We start from the raw sequence: 22250 nt of genomic DNA on the forward strand, positions 1-22250 counted from the left end.
GACACCCATGGGGTGTCGTTCTGTTCTTGCTAATTGTTTCCTGCCCGTCGCAGGCAGGAGTCCATGCGAGGAAGATGCGCTGGACAGAGCTCAGAGGGCGCAGCTGGGTGGCTTTCCTTCTGAGTGACGTTCCTGCAACACTCTCCCGCTACTCTTGGTGCGCTCATGCCACAACACAGGAAGGCTGGAGCAGGTGGGTGTGTGCTCTCCACACTGCTGAAATAGCTCAGTTGGGAGAGCGTTAGACTGAAGATCTAAAGGTCCCTGGTTTGATCCCGGGTTTCAGCGTTTTGTTTCATTGAGCCCTCTGTTCCTCTCTGCAGGGCCCCCTTCCTAAAGTGACGCTTCCATTTCTCAGCCTGAAACGCAAGCGAGACACAAGCAGCAGTCCCTGCAGGTTTCCGTAGTGTAGCGGCTGTCACGTCAGCCTAACACCTGAAAAGTCCCCGGTTCGAAACTGGGTGGAAACAGCCTCGTTTTGCACGCTCCTGTACTTCACAGAGGTCTTGAGCGACCGATCATTTGTTGCCAATGTATTTCCGGTGCCTTCATGCACTCTTGTACCAAACGCACGTTCCTTCTGTGCGCGGAGCCGATCATTTGCAATTGGGCTGTGGCGACAGACCAGGACGAGCTCTGTCGGCTCAAATGCAGCGCAGGACCTGCAAGAACAACAGAAAGATTAGCATCCAGCGGGGGCCTCTTAGTGAGCCCAAGATCTCATCAAAAATCGGCTCCAGCAACAGGGCTGGGCGCATTGTTCCATTCCCCGACGACTCTTGGTGTAAACAAGTCCCTCCTGGTCTCTGCTTGAATTGCACTTTCCTGCATTTGCTTTGGTGTAACTGGCTTCCCCTGCATGGGCGAATGTGAAGAAGATCCTTAGTAAGTCATTGAAGAAAACCGAGAAGAGGTCGGAGTGGCCTCTGTCGTTCATCAACGATGAACGATGCTCCGGATGTCCTTTTTTAAAAGGGTGATATCCTCGAGCACATCGAAGCCACTGTGCAGCATCGTGTAGAGACGCTGCAGCTGCCTCTGTTTCCTGGCTAGCACTCCTCTCCGTCTGGCAGCAGCCTTCCTTCCCTCAGCCATGAAAAAGGCCTTTGTCCTCACCTTCACCTCCTCCCACCACTCTCCTACTGACCCGTACAGACACTGCAAGGACAGCCACTGTGATAGTTTCTCCTTGTAGCGGGATACTACCCCCTCGTTCTCTAGCAGCTTTGTGTTGAGTTTCCAGAGGCCTGGGCCAAAGACAGTCCCGCCCTGGAGTTCCACTCTACACCCTAAAGCCTGATGATCTGAGAAGAAGACAGGCTGAAGAGTGACCCCAACAACTTTCACTCTCTCTGAGACAAAGCAATAGTCAATTCTGATTCCTCCCTGACCATGTATATCCTGCTGTTGTGGGATATATACATCTATATGTGTCTGAGAGTTTAAAGTCTTGAACTAAGTTTTGCAGGGCCAGTGAGCTGGAATCCAATTTGATCAGAGAGCTAGACTGCCTATCTGTGTGCTCTAAGATACAATTAAAATCCCCTCCCATTATCACGTCTGTGCTACATAACAATAGGGGAGAGAGTGCTTTGAGTAGCTCCACCCTTCCTCCCACGTCAGTAGGACAATACACATTGATTAGACGCAGGTTAACGGTCCCCAATTCCACATCCACACACAGCAACCTGCCATCTATGACCCTCTGAATACTTTTCAATTTGAATGCCCATCCTTTGAAAAGAATGGCCACGCCAGAGGTTCTGTTGTTATTGTCCCCTGACCAATCAGAAGGCCCTTTATCCCACCTATCTTCAAAGCTTTTATACCTCTCTTGATTTACTTCTTTTTCTTTTTCTTCTTACCAATTTCCTGCCAGCCATCCTCTGAATGAGCCTTCATCAGGGTGGCAGCAGTAAAAGCGTTCACGGAGTCCATTTCAAGGAAAGGGGTAGAGGGAGGGGTGGAGGGGTTCCAGCTGTCCCCATCACCATGCTCTCCTTCCTCCTCGCTCGGGGTGAAAACAGAGTCATTTTTCCTTTTCCTCAAGTCCAGCTCCTGGGAGCACTGAGGGGAAACGGGTGCAGCCGATGCACCAGTCTCCTCTTCCCCCTCACCCACCAGCTGCTGCAGATCCTCCGTGATGGACTGGATGGAGGAGAGGAGGACATCTCTAGCACTTGCAGAGTCTGAGAAAAGCAGCTCCGCTGAATCCTGGGTATCCTCGCTGGACCCACTCCACCGGGGGGCCCCACACTGGCCCTCATTCTGAGGAGCAGGAGTGGGGGAGGGGTCCTCGCTGTTCTCGGGGGTTTTCAAACCCTCGTGCTTGTCTGGTGCAGTCTGCAGTTGTGGGGGCGTAGTGGATTTCTCTTCCACCGGCCCCGGAGCCACAGCAGGACTGATCCTGGCTGGAGGCTGAGAGTCTTTGTCCAACAAGGGTTCTTTGTTTGACTTGTTACTTGCTTTGGATTTTCGGGCCGGTTTGGCTGAAACAAGCACTGCCTCATCCTTTCTCATTTTGAGTTTATTGGCGTAGGCGTGAGGGCAGTTCTTAAAAACGTGTCCTTCCGAGCCACATAAATTGCAATTTGGCAGCATTGAACAGTCAGAGGCTAAATGTCCCTGTTTGCCACAGGTCTTGCAGCATTTCACAGTGCAGGACGATGCCAGGTGTCCCACAGCACCACAGCGCTGACACACCTTTGGTTGTCCCACATAAAAAACATAGCCATTGCAGGTGCCCAGCCGGATTGTAGAGGGCAGGTGCCTTAAGCCTCCATTTACACTGTCCGGTAGCAAGCGAACCTCGAATTTCCTTGCTCCTGTTTTTATACCATCAACATCTTTAACCTCAGTTCCATGGTGGACGGTGCAGTACTGGTTAAGCCAGGTGTGAATGTCTTCCGTCTTTGCCAGATCCGAGAACATAACAACATGCAACGTTTTCCTCTCTCTCTGTGTCAGAGGCTGCAAGTTGATCTTCTCAAGGGCAGGAACTTTCCCTCTTTTTGCCTCAAACACATCCACACATCGTTCAAACAGAGGATAGGTAGCAAAAACAACCTCAAATGCTTTCTGACCTGGGAGAGCGAAGATGAAATCCAAGTGCCGAGGTTCAAAGCCAAGTTCCTTCTGCAACACTTTTTTCTGCTGAACTGCATGCGATCCATGAAGAGGTCATCCAAAAGCTCAAAACGCACAGCATTCTTGCGGGATCCAAAAGTTGCCATTTCGTAAACTGCAAAACAAACACTGCTTTAACAAAACAAGAAAACAATCCAACTACTCCACCTACAGGATGATCAAGGTATCACCCCTGCCAGGTAAGTATAAGTTGTATAAGGCCCTGCAAGCGGCCTGCACCCACAGCACAAAGCGCGCAGCCTAGCCCAGCTCCTCGCCCCGCACGCCACCGCCTCCTGCTGGGCCCACTCTTTCGCACACTCACACGCCACACTAACACTCAAAAGGGTGGGCAAAACGAGAAAACGAGCGCGCCGCAAGCGTCGTGCGCCTGCCACGCACCGAACAAACACCGGAGCCTTTTCAGCAATTTCCAAAAAATGGGCCTGCTCGCCTGCCCACAAGGCTCCTTCTCTTACCCGCTCTCCAGAGCCTGCTGCCTTCTGTGCTGTTCTCTCAGCACCGCTGCAGCGCACACAACTCCTGCAGCGCGGGGAGAAAGTTTCCATGCTCCGACGCAGGGAAGGCTCGCTCCGTGCGCACACGTCCTTTCAATGCCAGTTCAACAAGTGCTCCGCATTAGCAGCGTCGGGGCTCCGGCGTGTCGCACCTCACCTCACCTCGCACAGCCCCCTCCTCGAATGTCTGGCGCTGGGCATGCCCCGCTCTCCTCCACCTTATCTTATCGCGTGTGACCACCGACAATGGCCACAATGCCGGGGAATGGCACCTGTAAAGTGTTAATTGGGGCACAGGAACAGCCCGTCTCATCTCGGGGGCCGGCTTCAAAGACAATACAGCAAACACAGCGGGGCGGGGGAAGAAGACGACACGACACATGCAGGTACATTCAGCTCCGGTGGGAACGAGTCATTTGTCGGTCTTTTCAAGTGCTGGGAGTCGAGTAATCCTTCGCTTGTATCGTTTCTCCCCGGTGACTAGATCTCACCCTGCGACTCTCGACTGGGCTCACCCACGGCAGCCCAGCAGGTGTGAGCCTAGCCAGCACCCGGATGGGAGATTCCCCCCGGAGAAGCTCAGGTTGCTGCTGCTCTTACAAGAGGTGTGACTGGGACCAGTAGGGAGCGCTCACCCTGCGGTCTGTGTGGGTTTCTTATGCCCCAGCATCCTGATGGCGACACTCTGCTACACAAACAGGCGCCGTCCTTCGGGGGAGGCATAAAACCGAGGTCTCGACCCTTCTTGGCCATTAAGAAGGGTGTCTCTCTGGTGTTAGTGTTCCCCTTTACCAATCAGTCGGGGTCTCCTCCTAATCCCCGTCTCATATGTAACAATCAATGACGAGGCCCCCCTGTCCCGCGATATTGTATTTGTCTCCTGGCCGCTGGCTGGCACCATGAGATTTAGTACTCGCGCAAGAGACCGGGGGCAGAGCGCGAACGCGGTCCCCCGCCCCCCACAAAGTGTGCGCTCCAGGTTCCCTCTCGGGGCTCTGCAACACAGCGGAAAGGCAGCGAGAAGGAGCCTCTTGCTCTGACGCCACAAGGCCACAAGAGGGCGGAGGCGCTGTGCGCCCGGCCGACGTGTTGGACTGGTGCACTTTATGTGCTGTGCACTGAAGGATTTTGTCTTGTGAAGACTTGCCTTGTGCTCCTCCGAGCAGTTAGTTTTTTCTCCTCCAGTGCGGGACAAGCCAACACAAGGGAGCACATTCGCCAACATCCAGGTACGCAATGCGATTTGGAAAGAGGCTCCTTTCCAAAGAGTTGCACATGAACGATCCTTCAGTCCCGCTCGGGGGGCACAGAGCCCCAGCCACACACAGCTTCAAGTAGCGAGTTAAGCGCCATGGCTTTCGCTTGCGGCCACACCACCCTGAATGTGCCCAATCTCATCTGATCTCAGAAGCTAAGCAGGGTTGGGCCTGGTTAGTACTTGGATGGGAGATTTCCTGGGAATTCCAGGTGCTGCAAGCTTTTGCTCTCTCGGCCAGCAGGGGTCGCCGTTGGTGCCGTAGGCTTTGGGAGGAAAACCTGGAGGATGGAAAGGTGATCTATAGCCTCATCTCTAGAGATGTTTTGTTGCTATGGCATGTGTGTGACCCATATAAAAAAAAAAACAGTTTGTAAAACGAATATCGAAGCTGCCTCTAAATCTGCAAATGAAGATGAGTCGATAAACCACTTGTTTTTCGTATAACTATACATATATTCATTTATTACTGATTTCATTCATTGAGCACAGATACAATAGAGGTACAGCCATTCACTGTTTGACATGTCTGCACTGGTACAGAACCTAGCAACCAGAAAACGGGTGAAACTGTCTTGAGAATTAGCATACAGTACCGAGGCCCCCATGACCAAATAAATTGGCCTTAATAATGCAGACTACAGCAAAACGACTGACTTTGAAAAGGGAATGAATGTCAGGAAGGAGTAGTGTAACCAGCTTGAAATGCTTCTCCGGACCTCTAACTAAAAGAAACCGGGAACCAGCAGTGGCTTTCGAACTGGGATCCTATCACAGCACGTGGTGTCGTAACTCTTCCGTATCTGATATTGGACCAAGCACATCAGGGGAGAGCGCGAACGCAGTCCCCCACTACCAGAAATTATGCAGTCGAGATTCCCACATTTGGGGAATTCGCAGGGGTCAGCACAGCCGGAGTGCAATGGCCGAGTCTCGCACTGGGTGAATCGATTTTTTAAGAACTTTATTTTCTTTTCACAAAAAAATACAGGACATCACAAATTAGAAAGCTTTACATTAATATACATACTTAAAACAGTATATATGATCACATCTCATTACATTTTGACACGGTACCAGTTACATAGCAACAATTTCTTTTTTTCTGGTGTAAATCACATTCTTTACTTAAACATGATAATGTTTTTCACAGTTTCTTGAGATATTGACCTATGCTCTCTATTTCCCAAAGATTTTCTGCCTCCTCCCTCCTTTCTCTCCACAGATCTCTGAGGTAATAGTTCTCTCAGGTGATGAACAGGGCCAGGCTACCTGCTGCCTTGACTGGGACCTCGATGCCTTTGAACAGCCCCATGTTCCTCACTCTCCACAGGGCGTCTTTCCCACTGTTCACCACGGCCCAGATCCTGTCAAACACGTCAGGAGGAAGTTTGACAGGAGAGATGCCGTTGTAGCGGCAATGCTTGTTAATAAGACAGAATTAAGCGGTGGTATGCTGTCCTAAATGAGGCCCCATCTCACCCTCCATCTCTGTGGTGCTTGTGTATTAGCGTGAGCGTTTTTTATTCTGATCAGGAACAGTTTTACAAGTCCGCAAAGGATCGAGCAAAGGTTTATCGCCAGCTGAAAAGAGACACAGCGCTTCGGCTGTGGAGACTTGTTCGGCTGGCGTTCGGGGAGTCGCGTTTTTCAGAATTGTATTGAGATCGTTTTCCACAGAGCTCAGATGTCAAAGCACAGCAGCAGCTCTCCACAGCGATCCTCTATAGCGCCCTTTCTCCCGCAGCTCCGTCCTCATTGGAAGGAAGCAAGAGTGAAAGGCTGAAGTGAAATAGAGCGGGGACGAAGGCAGTGAAGAGAGAGAACGTGGGAAGAAGAGAAAAACGCAAGGGAAAAAAAGCAGCGTCGTAAAAGAGGTGACGGAGCTGTCCTCTCTATAAGAAGGGTGCCAGCGAGCCTTGCTCTTGCTTATGGCCACACCCACTTGAGCACGCCTGATCTTGTCTGATCTCGGAAACTAAACAGGGATGGGCCTGGTTAGTTCTTGGATGGGAGACCACCTGGGAATACCAGGTGCTGTAAGCTTTTAAGCGCAGGAGGCGCCCTATCCCCGCTCGCTCGCTCATTCCCCTGTTCACACGTGCAGTGCGGCTTGTCCGTCTGTTTATTTGTCAGCTTTGGCGAGACACGGGTGCTTGTGTATTAGCGTGAGCGTTTTTCATTCTGATCATGAACACTTTTACAAGTCCGCAAAGGATCGAGGAAAGGTTTATCGCCAGCTGAATATACGTTTTCGCAGTAATTAATTTATTATATTTACTATATTTATTATACACGTGTAAATTAATTACTGCGAAAATAATTTACTTCGTACACTGTGCAGAGTGCCGTATACTCCTAGTTGCGGCACACACGATACATACAGTAAAAAGCCTCAGGCACTGTGTTAGATGTGTTTTCGACGTTATATATGCGTTTATTCATGTCGTCGATTTTACGGTTGCAATTCGACGTTGATTATACGTCGAGGCGACGTATATATACGTATAGCCGTAATTTCTCCGTAAATATACGTATATTCGACGAATCAATGTCCACAGCTTGGCATACAAGGGTTTTGCTGAGGGGGTCTTGCCACCTGCCTGAAAAAAAACAGTAAAATGTTTGAGTGCCTATAGAGTTTCTATTTTTATTTTCTTGACAAAAGTTGATACCATTTCCTGGACACCCCGTCCCCCATCAGTGCGCGGTGCCCGGGGAAAAATCTGTAGGGGGGCGTCTGAAATTCTGAGGGGGGAGTGATATTTCGGTTGAAACGGAGCTGTACGGTGCAGCTACCCAAATGAAATCTCGCAGCTATGCCATTGATTAGTGCTTCATGATAGAAGATAACGACTAGCAATCTGGTATTTGCGATGAAGTTCAGTTTCACATTTTTCGTCACTCTCACGGTTTGTATTTCCTGGAGCGAAAAGTACCATAAGCGTTCATTTTTGCAGCTACATGGACGTTCTGAATCGTTAAGGAAAAAATGTTGTAAAACCAACAGAAACCACAGACTGCTATAACTAGTCCTAGTTTATAACGATTTTAAGTATAATGATAAACAACTGCAAGGAATCGGTCCACCTGAGCAAACAGGATCGTAATGTTGACACTCAGTAACGACACTGATATGTGCAGTTCCTGGACGGATAGCCCTCCTGCCCATCAAACAGACTGAGTGACTGTTCGTGTCATTTAGTGTTGTCTGACCATTGACAAAGTACAACTATTTTTTTAGGGCGCAAATTAAGTTAGGTAAATCTTTTTGCCCAAAACTGAAGGGGCGACATTCCCCCCTCCCCCCGTGATGCCAGGCCTGTCCCCATCCTATTCCATAATGTCATTATATATAATACCATACAACAGTGACCGATCCTTACTAACTGCATGCGTTAAAATTGCACATCAGCTCATAGCAGGGGGCACATAGCCGCGATGTATTATCAATGTTAAATTTCAACCATAATATCGACAACATTAATAAACGCATACGTTGAGAAAATATCGAACCCAGCATATTTTCCGGTTATATACCACAATGCATTGCTAGTATTCGTTGGTCATATTTTGGACACGTTTTTCAAACGTAGAAGTATATCTGCAAATATCTCAGCAATCCTCTTTTGACGAGTAAGTATGAACAATAATAATACTATCTGAATACATACAGATCTTTCTTAATATTATTTTGATTAAAATAGTACGTGAATAAGCAAAAAAATGGCACATAAAATAGTGTGAATGGGGAAGATGACACAAAACCGTTTTGCCGTTTCTCTTATTCTTATTCTATGTTGTACTTTCAAACTTTGGGTAATTAGGACAGACTTTATTGCTCAACTGCTATGATGCAAGCCAAATTTTATACATTTATTTCAGCTTTGAGCTTAGTAAACCGTTCATTTTTTAGATTATACTAAAGAAGATATTAATCATCATTTATTTGGGAAGTAATATTATATAATTTTCTCCTAGCTGCGGTGCTGAAGTCCCACCCTACATCAACAGAAAAAGAAATAAAGGAGCACGCAATGTGTTACTTGAAGAATGCATATGCAAGGCAGGGGGCCAGGAGATCTGGACTCTGAAAATAATAGGTTTTTGGTTCTAACTGTTAGGACAATTAGACAGGGTTTGCAAATAGTGGACAAAAATCGTCTTAACTTCCATTGTAATATTTTTTTTCTTGGAAATATAGAAGTTGTACATTTTAAAATGTATATTTGAATCAAAATGTGGTTTTGAGTTAGTGTGTTAATGTAATTAGTTTTGTGTTTGTCATTACTATACTGTATATTGCCATGTTACCAGAATTTGTAGCTGAAGTTTAAGACTAGTTGTGTTTTTTATGATTATTGCCCATGTGTTGATTGTTGATTGATTGTATACAATGTATAATTTGAAATACGTATGTTTCAGGTGTGGATGTGTATTTTCAGAATAAATTTCTAAACCTAATCATTGGCTTGGTTTACTTGTTTCTACACCTATAAAATCTATCTTTGATGTATAATAGACCTCTAATGTTATCCGTATAATAGACCTCTAACCATATACGTATAATAGACGTCTAAAGTTATACGTATAATAGACCTCTAACCATATACGTATAATAGACGTCTAAAGTTATACGTATAATAGACCTCTAACCATATACATATAATAGACGTCTAAAGTTATACGTATAATAGACCTCTAACCATATACTTATAATAGTCCTCTAAAGTTATCCGAATAATAGGCCTCTAAAGTTATCCGGAACTCCAACCATATATGTATAATAGTCCTCTAAATTTATCCGTATAATAGAACTCCAACCATTTATGTATAATGAACGTCTAAACATAGACGTATAATTGACGTATAACTTTAGACGTATATTAGAATTTCATTCTAGACGAATTGTAGACCACATTTAGACGTCTAAGGTATACGTTTAATAGACGTATATTATACGTCTTTTGCCCACTGGGCTGGTTCTGCAGAAGAAATAAGAAAAGCCGAACTCAAAGCAGAAATTTGTTGCCATTACGGGTACTCTGTCTGCAGCTGCTTTAAGATCTACTCACACCGTGTTGCCGTGTTGCTGAAATGTAAAGAGCATTTCTGTAGAGAAAACAGCATTTTTTCTACCTTGATGTTAAGCTTAGGGAGCCTGTCTTTTAGAAATTCTATTCCTTAACACCTTGCACAGCCTCCCGGCAGACTAACAAATATTTTTTTGGAGAAATTGGCTCACACACCGGAAGACACTAACGTTTATTTACGTTAGAGTATGTAAAACTTAGGCTTTAACAGATGTTCATGATGTTTCACACGGGGTGTTACCTGTTGTAGTGTTTCAAAAGATGTGTTAGCGGACCACAAATTATCTTGAAAAGATTTGGGTTTGTACTGGCTGGGATTCAAACCCGACTCAATTATTTGGAAGGCGCCTGTACCACCAACGCACTTCCGAGAAGCACCTGCAAATTATCACAATCCTCTCTCTCACCTACAAAGTTATGGAGAAACAGACGTCCAATGAAAACTAATTTTATTCACTCAAGGCTCCACTCTTTTGTTGTGATGTCATTTTAATTAATATTAGCTTTGATAAGGTGTCATTTTTGCCTCTTAAAGTTAAAGTCTGCTCCTTTCTTCCTGGTATAGAAATAACATGTTCCATCTTTGTTTAAAAACACCACTAAAAGTAAATTATTCAGCTCTAACGTCAAAAGGACTTATCAAATAAGAACACGATCCTTCCTTTTACCATTCCTGTGGTTGGGGCGTTGTTTCACCCTTTTATTATCTTCTACAATATTTGCAGACAGGGCTTTATCACTCGAGTTGTACAGAACAAGTGTGCATCGGTCCATGAAAATACTCAGTAGTGCTGTTTTTCTATGCATAGTTTAATCAAGAGCACTTAAAAGATGCAAAAAGCTTTCAAATAAAACAGAATTGAAAGACAGTCGAGTAATGAGGTAGAGAAAAAGCACTCCCCCGTCTGGGAATTAACCACCGTCGCACGTGGGACTGGATACAAAAATAATAGATTAATTTGTGCCCAGTCTCTTGAAGCTTATTTTTCCTTCCTTATTTCTTCATTCCCATGCATTTACTCTGTAGTAGAGGAAACGCGAAAGTGGGAAACTGCAGGCATTCTTCGTGAGTGGTGGATTGTGATCAGTGAGCATCTGGACAAGTCTGTTCCCCTATATTTTTCATCGGGGATGTAGGTCAGTGGTAGAGTGCATGCTTCGCATGTATGAGGTCCCTGGTTCAATCCCTGGCATCTCCAGGTGCTTTATCTTACATTACTCGCATCGCAATCTTCTGTTGAGTGAGAACTCTTTGCTTGTGTTCAGAGAGAGCCAGGTTTACACAACTAAATGCAGGCACACTCGACGTGCTGCAGAGTTGCGCTGCTGTTTTAAATGTACCTCTTTTAGTTCTGTTAAATCCTAAATTATTTGAACTAATAATTTAGTTAAAATTCAAGAAATCCAGAGATTGCTTCACACTTGTCATGGCTGTTGCAGAAAACACCTGTTGAATCTCACCCGGGATTTCCTGAGAGATCATTCAGCGAGCGAATCCTCCTTCTGAACTCCGCACTAAACTGAAAGCTTCACGAACTCCTCACTGCGTGTCCTGTACTGCTCTCGTGTAGATGTGAAGCACAGCCATAAACACACTTAGAACTTTTTCCGTTTGTTAAGGAAAATGCAAAAGAGCATGACAAGTATTGATCGTATAAAATATCCATGGCATATCCAACTCGAGAAAGTACTGAAGGACTACACATCGTCTTTTGATGATTACAAGAGATTCAAGAAACACAATCGTCCGCAGCTGGGTTTGGATCCTGAACTCTAGAGTTAAAAGAACATAAGCGACGGATATGACCTACAAACTCTCTTAATTGTCTTATAGTTTATGAAATAAAACAATTTCTTAATAAATTCTAACTGTTGATAGACGATTTATTGAATTTTAACAAAATCACAATTACAAACTTTTTCGGTTAAACTGTTATTCACATACTCTAACGTAAATAAAGGTTAGTGTCTTCCGGTGTGTGAGCCAATTTCTCCAAAAAATATTTGTTAGTCTGTCGGGAGGCTGTGCAAGGTGTTAAGAAATAGAATTTCTAAAAGACGGGCTCCCTAAGCTTAACATCAAGGCATTTCTCTACAGAAATGCTCTTTAAATTTCAGCACTGTTGCAACTCCCTTTATAAAGGGTGTGCACACATATACAACCAAGGCATTGAAAGATTTTTTTAATTATTGTTTCAAAAAATGTTCCATTTTTTTTCTTTTTAATGTTGATGATAAAAATATTTTATTAAATGTGAAAAAAATCTGAATGTGAAAAAAGGTCAAAATGCTATTGAAAAAAATCAGTAATTTGAGGAAAGACGGATTGTTGGAGCCCCTTAACTACCCATGTCATGCTGTATTTCTCACTCATTCTACTGGGAGTGGTGCCGTCGCTTCATGATAAAGTCTGTCAGTGGTCATTCCAGACGGGTCAGGTATGACTGCTCTTCGGCACAAGAGACACGTGACTTGCGAGGATCCCGTCAGTGTCGACTTCCTTTCAGAGCCCGGATAGCTCAGTTGGTAGAGCATCAGACTTTTAATCTGATGGCCCAGGGTTCAAGTCCCTGTGTGGGCGGTTGTGCTGTTCTTAAGTCTGTTGTGAAAGTCATTCTAAATAGTCTTTTATCTTTCACTCTTCTAGCTGTACTGTGGTTATTTTAAATGTCCATTACTTGTATTTACAGTAGTGTATTTAGTGTTTCATTTCACAAACCGAAAATGTTCAAATACATCTTGTCACTCTACTCCACGTGGTTTTATGAGGCATGGAAACGACTGCAACTTCGTTTTCTGAGATGCTTTCTCTCACGTGGTGAAATCTCGACCTCTTTGGCATCTCTGGCTATAGTTCTTCTGTATATAGTGCCCTTGAAGTCATTTTATTTTTACAGGATGACGCATTCCCTAACGATCTCTCCTGTTTTAGAAATGCTTCATAAGGCGTGTTTGATTCAGGACAAACAGTATACTAATTTTACAATGCAGATCTATGCAGCATTCGTACTGGATTTGACTGGGATTCTGAAATACTTCTTGAAAAGGTATTCATATTTTTTTGAACCTATAATAAAAACACAGACCTGAAACTCCCTAGCTTCCAATCTCTGATGTTGGTGTCCTTAAACTCGAACGCGATGTCCTGCAGACATGTGCATAATGTCCTGTTTTCTTACAGTGCAGACATTTTGCTGTTCACGCTCCGCATTCATCTGCTTTTTGCGTTGTTAGTCCGCACCTGTAACATGTAATGTCAGCCGTCCCCTGTTCTTCTATATCTCTAGCATGACTGCGTCCTGCTGCTCGGCTTTTGTTTGTAAAGTTTGAGCGAGCGCCCCGTTCAGTGTCACTTTGTCACTGCGGCCGAGCACTCTAAGGAGCTGGCTTAAACCTCCAGTCTCTTCAGGAGCATCTGTTGGAGTCACACTGCTACAGCGTATCTCCTTGTTAAGTATCCCTTTTATTGTTGTTGCTGCCTCCAGGCGATGTAAACCAGATTCAGAAAAAAATAATTTGAACAACATTATTCCCATGTCTACTTGAAGGAGTGGTGACCAGGTGGTAAGGCATTGGTCTTGTAAACCGGCAATCGTGGGTTCAAGCTCCACCAAAACAACAGAAAAGTAACAGGTTATACAAAAAAAACATGCACCAAAAGAATGAAATAAAGGGATAGGAATGATGGGGAGTGAGCTTTTGACATGTATGGTAGAGGTAGATTTTCAATGTGTGTTTGGGTTTTTGGTAAGAAAGAAGGCACTGTGAGGTTCAGATCATAGGTGAGAGGTGAGGAGAGAGTGAGAGAGGCTGGGAGTTTAATAGTTTGATAGTGCGGGGGTAGAAACTGTTTCTGAGTCTGGTAGTCCGGACCCGAATGCTCCGGTACCGTTTTCCATGTCATGCTAAACGCCACAAATTGTGTTCGTCCAGTCGTATCAATCATCCTAAAGTTACAGAAAATCGGATGCAACTGGTACAATCAGCACCCATTTCTTCAGGATAATCGAGCAGTTTAAAACAGCAAATTCTTTCAAGCCTATGAAGTGACCCCCGTTTTATTTTCATTTTCAAACTTCAGAACCGAATAACAAAAAGGTTTCATGTGTGACAGCATTCCGTTGCAAATACCGTTTCCACGATGTATTCAGCGACGGGAATTAAATGTTTTAGTGCTGGCTCAAATGTGAGGAATTTCAGAAAAACCTGGAAAAGCAACGCTTGCAGTAAATGACAAATCTAAAGCGTGTAGTCAGCATTAACAGAACAACGCGATGCTCTGTAAAAACGATCTGAAGCTGCAATTACTCTTTTATCTCGGGCAGTTCATTCCGATACGATGTTTCCGCAGAATAAATGAAATGCCGAACTCCAAACACGTTGTTGCCATTATTGTTACTCCTGCTGCTGTAGTTTTAAGCTTTAATCAGTGGGTATGTAATGTTGTAAAGGGGCTGGACTACTTTGTTCAGTCCAAATTCCACTATGTGAATTTATGCTTTTTTAATATAAGCATTAACAATACAATGCGTGCTCAAAAACCGTTACTTATTAGCTTAAGAAGCGGCAGTGTTTTGACAGTGTGGTATTCGAACAGAAAATGCTGAAGTGTTTAATACTTGCTTGTGAGCAGATCTCCCTCGATTTAGACAAACCCTTGTTCGGCCGATGATTTCAGATCAAAATCTGAATCAAGTGGAAAGAAAGCTGAATTACGCTGGGTACTGGGTATCACTGTTACGCCATCAGGTCATGCTAGGAGGATTGGGGGGATCAAATTGACACAGAGAGACCCAATGTGGGGGCTGAACCCACAGTTCTGAGATTAAGAGATTCTTGCTCTATGGACTGCGCCTATAGAACCCTTGTGCTACAGCAGTAATGTTTCTGGGTGTGGATGAACATGACATAATAGACTGACAGCAGGAACATGTGGCCCACAGGCAGTGACAGTATCGCTATATTTGGCTGCAGTATATTGTGTTGAGAGCAGCAATAACTTTCCTGCAGAGATGGGAGTGCCTTTAATACAGCTCTGTCAATCAGACAGAGTAACAGGAACTGACCTAACGTTTCGGCTGTGGATCCATCTCCACATAGGGGAAAGAGACAGTAAAATAGCGATGAAGAAACAAAAAGATTTGTGCTCGCTGCAAAGTAGGAAAGAGGTGGTCAGACACATAAAACAGCTTGGTGATAATTTGCAGCGACAGTTTTATGTTATTTAGTACACGGATTTCTCTTCATGTTCCTTAAGATGTGTAATTTGTATGTTGGTTGTATGAGAACAGTTTCTTCTAAAGTCCTGTCAATTGACAGTGGAGAGCTAGCTGGTGCACATCTTCAAGAAGACTCTCTTTAAGGCGATTACAAGTTTCTCGAACAAATCTGTGTCATATTTTTAAAATAGTTTAGCTAATGAGCAACGAGAGTATAAATGAATTCTCCCTCCCTCCATTAGAAGATAAAACTCCATGTACGAGTCTAAGTTTCCTTGAAGCTACTGATGTTCGTCACTATTGGACATTCCCGGTGATATTGACTAAGGAGCTCAAATTTTACGTGCTGTAGTTCAACATTCTCAAAACACTCGTATTCCCTGCAAATATCGTTATCGGATTTTGATAGTCTGTTACATTGTCTCTCACACCTTGGTGTCAGAATTGTGAGACATTTTTATAATCGGGGGGAGGGCCGAAGCAATAAGCAGAAAGCACAATCACCTTTTTACCAGTGTAAGTCCGTGTTGTGGTGAGTTTTTAAAATTGGTGTGCGATTTTCTAAAATATATTCCATACAAAAATATAATTTGGACAGTCGCTATTTGTTTGGATATTCCCTTTCACTGAAGTTGTCTACAGTATTCCAGCCGGATTAGTACTGATCGAAGAGAGCCACCTACAGGCGAAAGGCGACATAACATCACAGCCGCTGCATTTAAGGTGGAACGAAAAACTCGCATAAGAAGCTGGCGAATAAGAAGCCAACTTCAGCCTCGTAGCAGACCCTGGGAGGCACGCTCAGAATAATCATCTTTCCCAGTACTTCAGAGTCATATTTAGATCGCTTTACTGCAATTTTATGTGATCGATGGAAGATGTGAAGCTACAAATAATCTGCCAGGCTGATTTACTTGTCCGACCACCTCCCTCCGTCCCCCTTTGCTGTTAGCACAATTCTTTCAGTTTCTTTTCTTGTATTTTCCTTGCTATGTTGGTGTTTCCCATGTGGAGATAGACCCACAACCAGAACTGTTTTCACCCTATGTTTCTGTAGCGTCAGTCTGTATGAGGAGCACAATTCACACAGCTCCAGTGGCGCAATCGGTCAGTGCTTGGTACTTATACACCAGTGCACATGCTGAGGTTGTGAGTTTGAGCTTCACCTGAAGCAGTGTCTTCAGCTACTGAAAGCAACTGTTGAGTTTAGATACTCTTTGGTATCTGATGGAGATAAATTAACATCAAACGAAGAAGTAAAGGTTTACTTTGAGTCACAATGAAATAAGGCTCCACAGCTGAAATATTGTGTTTCCTTCTCTTTTCAGCATGGAATAAACCTTGACTTTTTCCTTTGAAGCCCACGCATGCTGACGCAGCTCCCTACTTAAATTACCATCAGCTGTGGACCTCCAGCTGATCTATACACGGATATATGAGAGAGGTCTACTGAGAAGAGAGGAGCACTGAAGACTTGATAAAGCTCTCGCATTAGATTCTGTGTTTTTGTTGTTCCCCAGATTTGTTTTTAATGTTCTTTTTCTTTTGAAGTTGTTGTGTTTGGTTGTTTTTTTATAGTTGCTAGACTACTACAGGGATTTACCTAGGTTCGCGGAAGACTTCTCTTTTGTGTTTGTTGTGTTTTCGGGTTACAAGTATTTTTTTTTTCTATTGATAGGACCCCACGCATTACTGTGGAACTAGTTAATTAAGTTCTTACATTGTACCTGAAATTACCACATAAATTACTACTCTGTTTTCCATTTTTTTTAAAAAGGCAAAACTAATGTTTGTTTCTCCTTGCTGCTGATTGGTAGCTACAACGGGTCAGTTGCAACAAACTGGCTGCTGAAATTTGTCAGCAGTTCTGTACCAAACCTGTTCTCAATTGCAACAAACCTAAAATAACAGCTGCTGCCCATTAGACGTTACTAGAGTGTGAGAATGTGTGTCTGTCAGTGTGATATGTCTGTCGTACCAGGTGTGTGTCTGTTAGTGTGTGGGTGTGTGTCTGCAAGTGTGTGGTGTGTATCAGTGTGTGGGTGTGTGTCTGTAAGTATTAGTAGTGTCTATGTGTGTGAGTGTCTGATTGTGTGTATAAATGTGTGTGGTGCCTGCGAGTGTGTGTTGTGTCTATGTGTGTCTGTGAATGTGTGTCTGTGAGTTTGTATCTGTGAGTGTGTGTGTGAGTGTGTGGCTGTCAGTATGTCATAATGTGTGTGAATGTGTGGGTGTATATCTGTCATTGTGTGTGAATGTGTGTGTAGGTGGGCTTGGGCGCCAATGCTGTGTCTGACAGAAGTGACCCATCAACAGGTGTTGAGGTCCAGAGTCGCTTGCAAATTTCTAGAGTACTTTAGAACTTTCTAGAGTCCAGACCAACAAACAGAAATCTGTGAGTGCTGTGTTTTTATCACTATTAGAGTATGTGGTGTCTGTGGGTGTGTGGGTGTTTGTGAGTGTTTGATGTGTGTGGGTGTGTGTCCATGAGTATGTGTAGTGTCTGTGTGTCTATGTGAGTATTAATGATGATAGCACTACTGAATACTAGTATTCAAGTGAGAATTAGTGATGATAGAGCTACTTTTAATTTAAGTTTTAATGCTAGTATTCATGTTAATATTAGTGATAATCATAGTGTTAGTGTCTGAATATAAATACTCATTGTCATGTTAGTTCTTTTGATAGTATTACTGTTATTATTGGTATTATTAGTGTACTACTATGTTTGTGTTATTGTTAGTAATAATGATACTGTAAGCCTTAATTGCAGTGTTACTGTTGTAATATTGGCAGTATTTGTGTAAGTGTTAGTTATAGTGTAACTGTAGGTAAGAGTGTAGGTAAGGCCCTGGCTGCCCTGTGATGGCTCGGCGAGGGCCTGTGGGTCGAACTGGAGGGGCTGCTCTAGGTTGAGGAGAGCCGGCTGCAGACCTGGGCTCAGAATGCGATGTCTTCCATCCAGCTGGATTGCCTGGAGTTGTACGATGAGGTCCTGGCCAAGTTTGGATCGGAGGCAGCCTATGTGGGATTGGTGAGTCCCTGAAACCCCTCCCCTTGTCCAGCTTACACTGTGGTATCAGGGCGGTAGAGGGGCTGGGGCAACTCTCCTGACCCCCTCAGCTTTCCAAGATACCTGCGTCACCCCACTCAACCTGGAAATCTCCCAGATCCAAGGGGAGAGAGACAGGAGCTGGGCTGGGACACCAGCCTGCTGTTATTTTAAGTGGGTGGCTGAAAGAAACACCGCTTACAGATCACCACTTGGGGGCATCATAGAGTGGGTGGTGAGACTCTTGGTCATCGATGGCAACAGTGGGGTTACTCCCCCTCTCTCTAATGGCTCTATTAACAGTGGGGTGTCTCTCTCTCTCTAATGGCTCTATTAACAGTGGGGTGTCTCTCTCTCTCTATTGGCTCTATTAACAGTGGGGTGACCCCCTCCCCCTCTCTTTTGGCTTTAGAGATACCACAGTTCCACCCCTAGGCTGCATCTCCTGTCTGGCGCTGTGGAGGTATGATGATGATTCACTCTTTGTTCTCTCTCTCTGGTACAGGAGTTGGTACTGAGTTAGTGAAGTTTCACAGAGGATATGATAAGAAATTTTACCAAATCCCAAAATTAAAACAGTGAAGACAACAGGCAACACAACTGGAGCTCTGATAATGGAGGTTTGGTTTGACAGGAGCAGACATGGTCAGGACATGTTGCCTGATTCTCTCTCCTCATTTTCCTAGGATTTTCCCTTCCAGGGCACAGGAATCATGAAGCAGGATGACTAGGAGGAGGCGAAGGAGACACTGAAGTCCTACTTCGAAAACACGAAGGTCAGGTGTGACTTCTCTGAGGTGGACAAGTGCTTCGGCCAGTCTGCAGCAGAACTCGACCTCATCTTGCAGAAGTACCTGGGAGTCCCTGTAGCTGAGGTCTGTGAATAGCAGGTTAATGTTTTCTCCTTGTAGTAGTCTCAGGACAGTCTGACTTGTTGTGGGACTCAGCAGGAACTGAAAGGTCTTCTGTGTGTCTTCAGTCTCCACAGCCAAGGAGACTCACAATCCAGATGGGCGAGGCTGTTAAAAAAAACAAGATGTTCATCCCTCCCTCTCCTGGACCTCGGCGCCCCTGGGCCCTCCCTCCTCAATCATCTGAGCTCAGAGAAACCCCTGGTGACTGTGCCATGCCACCCACATCAACCCCTGGAGAAGCCCCCTCCTTTGAGGAACTTCAAAGTTCCTGAGACTCAGAGACAGGTGAGAAGTGAACAGAACCTCTGTCCTTGTGTGGAGTCACCTGTACAGGCTCTTATTGGACACACTGTATAAACTCATCTGGATAGACTCTTACTAGATACACTGTATAGTCTCACCTGTACAGACTCTTATTGGACACACTGTATAGTCTCATCTGTACAAACACCCTCCTGACTGCTCCATGCCACCCCCATCAACACCTGGAAGAGCCCTCTTCTTCGAGGAACATCAGAGCTCCTGAGATTCAGAAACAGGTGAGAAGCGAACAGAACCTCTGTCCTTGTGTAGAGTCAACTGTACAGATTCTAGGAGGAAAAAGGAGGAAAAGAAACAGATGAAGCAGGACGAGAAGAGGGGGAAAATCATGGAAAAGAGGGAGATGAAGAGGAGGAGAGTTTTGGAAAAAGAGGAGGAGAAGACAAGGAAAATCTTTAAAAAGAAGGAGAAGGAACAGATGAAGCAGGAGGTGGAGAAGAGGAGATGGGAAGTGGAGAAAGAGAAGAAGAGAGAAATTAAAGCTCAGAAGAAGAGAGTGAAGGAGGTGAAGAACAGCCTGGAGGTAAGACCAGACTATAGGTTTAGCAGGAGCAGCACTAGAAACAGCTGTGATATTATTCAGAGCACTAGTAGTGTCATCAGTACTATAAACATAAGGGGGGGTTTACTGTTGTAAGCAGCAGGAGGAGTGATATCATTAGTAGAAGGAGCATAATTTATTATTATTATTATTCATGTTTGCAGATTGTTCAAGCTATTGTTTGGAGCCTGACTTCTCACCAGACTAGAATGAAGAGAAGAAGGGAGCTGAAAGAATACTGAAATAAAGTTGAGAATCAAGAGGAAAGGAGTCACCACACTAGGAAGAGAGAATCGATAAACCAGAAAGTAGATAAGAAATAAAGGATGAAGGGAGATCAATATGACTTGTGTTGTGGATTATTCTATACTATATCTCTGTCAGGGTGACGAGGCAGTGCAGAGGCTAGCATTGCTGGGTTCAGTTCCTGGCGTTCGATATGCTCCCTAGGTATGTGCATGTACTCCCCTTGTTCGCTTGTGTTTAGTTAATTAGCTTCTGAGAAAACCGGCCCTGGTGTGAGGGTGTGTCTGTGGCGTCCCATTCAGGGCATATCCTGTCTTGTGCCCTTGTGCTCTGCCTACCCCGGTACTCTGAATTGATTGAAGTGGTTACAACAATGGAGATAGTACTTAACACAGAGTCCCTGTTAATACTACAGTAGTACAGCTGTTCTCTCAAGAATAGAAATACTCTACAACAAATACGTGAGCTCGGTCAATAATACAGATAAGATAATATATCAATAATATCAATCACCTGATTGATCAAAATAGACTAGAGGAGAAATTGAAATTGAGATTGTTTTCCTGAGTGTACGTGGTTTACTTGTTTATACTATGTGAACATTTCTGTGAAGAAAGTAGCTGGTCCCACCCTGAGCATGACATGATAGTGATTCAAAATCCAAACTAAAATGTCAATTAAGTACCGAACTCGTAAAAACACAGAATACCCTCATATACATCAAGCTTCACTTAAAATTTTTACCTATTTTTTTTAATTACAAAGCAGACGGAGACACCCCTTAATTGAGTCAAACGCCAGATTTGTTAAAATACAACGTACCTATTTAGATTTATTTCTAACAGCTCCGGAGAAGCTTATTTTAAAAAAGGACAAAGAAACACATCGAGCCCCCGGGTTCTGGCACTTCTAGTTTGAAAAACCACTTGATTGATTAACTGGCACACAACTGGATAAACTCCCCACTTCATGATTGGCAGCAGGGAGGGCTGTTATTCAGTGAAAACTACCAGGAATGAGAGCAGAGACTGTGATTGGACAATTATTTGTAAATAATTGGTAGCCATACAGGCTTTGATTGGCTAAGGCTACCAAAGATGAACTGAGACCCAGGTCTGCAAGTTTATAATGTGGGAAGATTTTCATCAGGTGTATATCTGTGTTCAAGTTCTAGTGCGAATATATTGAATGCAGTTGTGGCCTTCTGTTTAGACTCTGCAGCGCTCTGGTTGTCGGCTAGCTCTCTAGCAAGCACGCCATAGAGACAGGAACTACAGTTTGCTTGCGTTATGCACAGAATGACCCGGTTAGCCTAGCAGTTAAGATTCCTGGTTTTCACCCAGGAGGCCTGGATTTGACTTCCAGTATAAGAACATATCTCTATCGCCTTTGGGTTTCCAAATAAGCAGCTCAGTGTAGAAAAGATATGATCACTTTATTGGCCCTATACAATTTCTAGGAATTCATCTTTTCATTCATCAGGAATTTAGGAATTCAAATTTTCGCATACCCCAGCTTGCTCTCCATGAGACACACAGACAGGGAGAGAGAAGCTTGGGGTCAGAGCGCAGGGTCAGCCATTGTACAGCGGCCCTAGAGCAGTTTGGGTTCTGTGGTTTAGCTGGTTAACGTGTGTGTCTAGTAAACAAGAGATTCTGGGATCAAATCAGCACAGTGCCCTTCTTCCTGTTGTGTCGCCGGGTGAAAATAAGTGTAAAAGAGATCTAACTCACACCACACTGGTCTTCTTCGTTGGTATGTCTCTCTAAATCTGATCCACAATCCGTTGTCAGTATCCTTAAACGATCCAAATTCCTAAATCCGTATGTCCACACTACTCTGCGCTGTATCCAAGCCATAATCCGTAATCTTTGTCCAAAACCGAATCCAATAGTCCGTTATTCTTTAATTCCTTCCAGTACACTCCTAAATCTCTTTCTCCAAAACGCTTTCACCTTATCGGCT

General features: G+C 44.3%; 5 non-coding genes and 1 pseudogene across 5 annotated transcripts; 5 read left to right on the plus strand and 1 right to left on the minus strand.

The window, feature by feature from the left end:
* Positions 1-215: 215 nt before the first annotated feature.
* trnaf-gaa (transfer RNA phenylalanine (anticodon GAA)) lies at positions 216-288 on the plus strand. The gene has a single exon. It is a non-coding gene; the product is annotated as a tRNA-Phe (tRNA).
* Positions 289-5004: 4716 nt separating this feature from the next.
* On the plus strand, positions 5005-5123 carry LOC138216154 (5S ribosomal RNA). The gene has a single exon (XR_011179866.1). It is a non-coding gene; the product is annotated as a 5S ribosomal RNA (ribosomal RNA).
* Positions 5124-5723: 600 nt separating this feature from the next.
* On the minus strand, positions 5724-5888 carry LOC138243681 (U1 spliceosomal RNA). Its single transcript, XR_011192324.1, has one exon. It is a non-coding gene; the product is annotated as a U1 spliceosomal RNA (small nuclear RNA).
* A 938-nt stretch (positions 5889-6826) lies between these two features.
* LOC138219005 (5S ribosomal RNA) lies at positions 6827-6945 on the plus strand (annotated as a pseudogene).
* A 4174-nt stretch (positions 6946-11119) lies between these two features.
* Positions 11120-11191, plus strand: trnaa-cgc (transfer RNA alanine (anticodon CGC)). The gene has a single exon. It is a non-coding gene; the product is annotated as a tRNA-Ala (tRNA).
* Positions 11192-12500: 1309 nt separating this feature from the next.
* Positions 12501-12573, plus strand: trnak-uuu (transfer RNA lysine (anticodon UUU)). The gene has a single exon. It is a non-coding gene; the product is annotated as a tRNA-Lys (tRNA).
* The last annotated feature ends 9677 nt before the right edge of the window (positions 12574-22250 follow it).

The sequence above is a fragment of the Lepisosteus oculatus genome, chromosome 14 (genome assembly GCF_040954835.1).
Source record: "Lepisosteus oculatus isolate fLepOcu1 chromosome 14, fLepOcu1.hap2, whole genome shotgun sequence".
Taxonomy (NCBI): domain Eukaryota; kingdom Metazoa; phylum Chordata; class Actinopteri; order Semionotiformes; family Lepisosteidae; genus Lepisosteus; species Lepisosteus oculatus.